A 5,531-nucleotide genomic window follows, 5' to 3' on the forward strand; every position below is an offset into this window, starting at 1 on the left:
CATGCATTGAGGCTTAATACATTTTGACAAGAAAAAGCAACCAAATCAGCCTAAGTAGGCTAAGTGGTAGATAGAAATAATATTTATGTTAACACAACATGCAATTCTAGAACATTTCAATATTGGACAAAATAAAACAAAAATCAAAACACAACCCTATGTGAAACATACATGTAATCCAGGTCATATATATATCCGTCGCAAATACAACGTGTTTTAGTCAAGTTTGACAACCGTAATACAAGATTCAAGATTCAAGATTTTTATTGTCACTCCATGGTACAAGTATCACGTGTGAAATTCTTGTGCTGTGGACTCCGTTTACAACATAGTACAAATGTAGGCATATGAGTGCAAAAACAACAAGAGACACAACAAGCAATAAGGCAGTATAGTGATAAGACAAGTCAGAGACAGTGGCATATTCACTGCACATAGGTGCACATGTCCTGTGCATACTTTAGCCGTGCTTAAACATTTTAAATTCGGCGTATTTGACATATAGGTTGTACTGTGATGTCCACTGCAACTTGACACATACTTTTTCAACAAAAACACATTTATGCCATGACTTTACATAATGTATATTTATGTCGCATCATTTAACCTGTGATGTGATGTGCAGGAGCAGCAGGTAGCCTACAAGTTATAAAACAGCCTGCCCTGAATGAGCCGAGTGGGGGTGCTTGTTAACTATTGTGAAAGTTATGTGTTTACAACATATAAAGATCATGGAAGTGGATGGTATCAGGAATGTCACCGATAGTTAACGTTCTATATTGTACAGGGAGACCGCATCAGCCCTGCTGAACAGATCTGTATTTGCCTGTAGGTTGAATCGTTTTATTCAGGCTATGATCTGTGATGCGCTGAGATATCCAAATTGGCATGAAGAGATGACAGCATGCAGCCGCAACCGGACTGGATCGAGTGGATCGGAGCTTGGAAGGGAAGAATGTGATTGCTTTACTGCAGATCACCAATGGCCACAGTTGTGAATAATTCTACGCTTATAAAGGCGTGGTTAAATGGTTAGCGCTGGCTTTAGCGCAGAGGAAAAATTAGGGAATGCGCCTGACTCCGCCCACTAATAGCGCTGTGCCAGGCCATAAACGCTAATTTAAGGCCAGGGGGGAGATAGAGCCCCTTGTGTGGGAAGTATGTACAGTACTGTTTCATTGTGATTTGCTACGTTATTTAAGATGTAAGGCCATTTTCACGGAGCCTACAATGCCATATTGGGGTGCTACTTGGAGACCCAGAATGAACAGTGAAGTCTGAGTCTTGCGTCGAGGCTAGTGCTTTATAAACCTCAGGAAAAATAAATGTGTGCAATCTTTTTGCCGATGCAGCTTTTCAGTGGTGACTCTATAGAATGTACGAGGCCCAGGGAGCTGTCAGTCAAAATGGGAATACTCTGAGTACATGCATTCTGTTGAGTCCTTCAGATTATTATTATTTTAATCACGAAAGCTGCATCTGAAGGGTGGGCTTTGATTTCTATGAGTGATGGATTGATTTCTGTATACTGTGCAGCAGAAAAGAAAGGAGCTGGTATCCTGGGAATGCACTCCAACCAAAAGCTGTTGGACTCTAACTGGTACTAGGTCACATGACCATTGATGAGGGGCAAGTGTGTTTGCTTCATTGGGAAGCCAGACACACAATCCTTTCATTCTGAGAAACTTGATTGGGAATCCAAGCAGATGACAGTTAAAAATGTCTCAAAGTTCCTGATCGAATTTAGCAATGTGTTGTCAACAGGTACAGTCTATTTATATGAGGCTTTGACAGTATTAGGAACTTCATAAATATTGGTGTATGCAGACTACATTCATGATGTAGCCCTATATATTTGAAACTTTTAATGGTGCCTTTTTAAACATCAAGCCTACACATAAATAAACATCAAACAACTATGATTGTCAAATTGTTGTGCTATCTTTGTAGCCTATAATAACCATAAACAAATGAGACTATAGAAGAGATGATTGATAGCCGAAGGCAGTGGTTAGTGTGTTAAATTAAAACTTCCCAAATTAACCCTGCGCTACATATCCTGTTACAAAGAGGATGTTGCGTTTGAGCATAGGTCAGGCCTTTCACATCCACCATCTGCAATTTCATGAAACTTGTAGCATCTATCTATGTTTATTATGAGAAGTGTGTTGAGACCCGTTGGTGATATAATACACTTTAAATAAATCTGACTTGTCTTGTGCTGGAAGAACAGTGCCATCTTACTGTTTTGTCTCATAAAGCAATACTCATAAAGCAATGCAGCAGCTGTCTTGCAAAATCCAACCCAGTACAATGTAAAATGCACTGTAGAGGCTGCCGCGATGGTTCCATTAGTTTATGCCCAGCAAACATTTGCTCGACCTGCATCGATGTTAATGGATCCAATCGACATCAGACGTGACTGTATTATTAATATTGCCGACAAGAAAACATCATCTTAATGGGATGGTGATTTCTAGGAAATCATGTTTTAGAGTGTGCAACTCCATAAAAACTCACAGGAAACACTTCCGCCTCCTGCGTCACAATGTGACTATTTTATATTTTCTGTCTTTTCCATTGAAAATGGCCATTCCGCTTCCCAGCAAGGAAACAGCGCCATCTCTGCTGTGTCTACGGGTGGATAATTACACATCCGGAAGAACAGAAAACAAAGGCTCTGGCATATTTACAAGGGCCCGGTATTTAGGCCATTTTAGCAGAGCCTGCAATGCCATATTGGGGTGCTGCTTCGAGACTCACAATGAAGAATGAAGGCTGAGTATCGTGTCGAAGCTATGGGCGAGGTGATCTGTGATTCATGCTTATTGTAACAAACTGTATACCAGAGACAATTTACTGAAACGTCTGTGTAGATATAATAAACTGCTGTAATGCGGAATTTGCGGCAGCTTCACTGCAACTGACTTTATAGGGTTATCCTCTCAAACTCCACTCTGAAACACGTTAAGCCCTGGTGGCTGCGCCGAATGGGTCAGCCACCTGTTCTGTGGTTCTGTGGTTCTGTGGTCCAGCTCACACACACACACACACACACACACACACACACACACACACACACACACTGACGGTGGGAATCACCAGATGCCCCACAATACGATATCACGATACTGAAGTCTCAATACGATAGTATTGCGATATTGTGATATGCTGGTATTGCAATATAGTGAGTATTGCGCTTCTTGTATAGCTTTATATAGATGGATGACTGCCATAATTAGTGGGGCAGATTAAAGAAAAATCGTTCACTTCTGGAAAGAAGCACCAAAATTGGCACAAATAATCCTTGTGGATTGTTATCTTTATTATAAAAGGGAGCAAGTGGGCAATGTTTGTTTGTTTGTCCGTTTCAATTTTTGTGCTGACCACGGCTATGCCGTTTTATGTGCGATCGGGCTGAAACTTTGAGGGGGTGTAAAGAGCACCCGTGCGGGTGACCTGACTGACGGAGCTGGATTTATTCATTATGGCAGATTAATTGCCCTAAGGCTGAGGCTATAGTTCAGTGATGATGTCATCAGTGATGTCATCAGAGAGTCCCTCACTGTATTCCAATCCCGCCTCAAGACCCATCTCTTCTCCTCTGCCTTGAGTGCCAATGACGACTATAGTCGTCAATTCAAATAGTAACGTTCAGTGCCGTGCCAATGACGACTAAAGTCGTCAATTGCGTTTTTTGACGGTGGGACGTGGATCAAAGCCTGATCCATCTCCTGTGAAAGTATGGTGGATGTTGAATGTGTAAAAGCTATTTTACGGACCCATTAGGTGGCGACAGTGCTCTCCAGATTACAGAAAGGCGAGGAAAAAACAGAGAAGAAGTCATGGGGAAACGGAAATCGCATCCGTATGCATCGATATGCATGAAGCATAACGTTAGCTGTGCCTGCAGCAGCCAATCTGCTGCCACAATTGAGCCCCTCCGTGTCCGCTGCGATAGCCCATCCGCATGATTAGTTGTGGAGTTGTTATTATTCTCAACTGGAAGCATGGGAGCCGGTGACAAATACACACGGAACGCTGTAAAAAAGCTGGATGTAGCGCACTTTTCAGTACAGAGCAAACGCAGCAGAGAGCCACCAGAGACACTCCCACGGAGGTGGGGTTTGCAGTTGAGCGGGGTGGGGCACGCAGGGCAGCATACAACACTGACCCAGACAGACCCAGACAGCAAGACAGGATTGGCAAACACAAGCTACAATATCTGATGCCCACCAGCAGTAAATCAAGACCAGCAAGAAGCTGCAACCAGCAGCGCATGCAGGGGCCAGCGCTGCTGGTTGCAGCTAAAAAATATTATTTTGCCAAACAAAATTCCTTTGTTTTCACTGTTTTATTGAAGGAAATTATTTTTGAGGTGTGACTACATCAGAAAATATTAGCTTCAGAGTCAGTCATGTGCTTGAAATGCTTCATTTCACAAAAGGCTAATTATCTCAGCTTCTAATTTGAAACGTCTCTTTTTGGTGAAATCAACCTATCTTCTCCGGCTCATAACTAAAGAACGGAAAATGATATCAATAAACTTTTTTTTGCTGATGATAGAAGAGAGTCTCATCGTTCTTTGGGCGTGTTCGGTGTTTACATAGTAATATCACACAATATTCTGTGGGCCTCGAGAAATCACTGAAAACGCTCTGAAACTCTGGCACTGGGAGCGTCCGTTCTCCAAAAGTGGCTGGCACTCAATGAGTTAAGTTCCCCCTGCCTATCCCTGTGTGTCTGTGTCATGTTTGTCCATTGTCTGTTTGACCTTCGTCACCCCCGCCCTTTTAGTGTTTAGTGTAAAGCGTCTTTGAGTCCTTGAAAAGTGCTATATAAATCCTTATTATTATCAGTGATGATGTAATCAGTGATGATGTCATAAGTGATGTCATCAGTGATGTCACTTGAAATTGTGCATTGTGACATCACTGACAATGTCATCAGTGACATCTTCAGCATGGTGACATCACAGATGTCCCCATAAGTCACTGATGATGTCATCAGTGATGTCATAAGACACTGATGATGTCATCAATGATGTCATAAGACTGATGGATGTAAACTTAAGTGGCACACACACCGGCAATAACATTTTGTGAGTAACACACACACACACACCCGCACACACCAATAGAGCAGGCGAGGCAGCTGAGCATGTGGGCGACGCTGCGCAGCAGCCGAGCTGTGTATGTGAGCTGCAGGGCCAGCGCGCTGCGGGCGAGCCTAGGAATTGAGCGCACGTTCTGATAAAAGCAATTAGCCACGCAAAAAAAAAAAAAAAAATCATTTCAATCATTTCCAGCCCGAAAATACTATTTTGGGGGCAACTTTGTGTAGAATTGTCCAATATGAATGATCTTGCTATCAAAACATACAATTATGACCACAGCGAAGCCAGATTTGTTCCATGTAAATTAGCAGCAATATGTTGACTGCCATCTCAGCTATTTTAACCATGGAATTTCACTGTCCAGTGCAATTTTGATGATTCTGGTGTCAAACGACACCTAAAATTAGTAGAAATC

Source organism: Poromitra crassiceps, assembly GCF_964638095.1.
Source record: "Poromitra crassiceps genome assembly, chromosome: 1".
In the NCBI taxonomy this organism is placed as follows: domain Eukaryota; kingdom Metazoa; phylum Chordata; class Actinopteri; order Beryciformes; family Melamphaidae; genus Poromitra; species Poromitra crassiceps.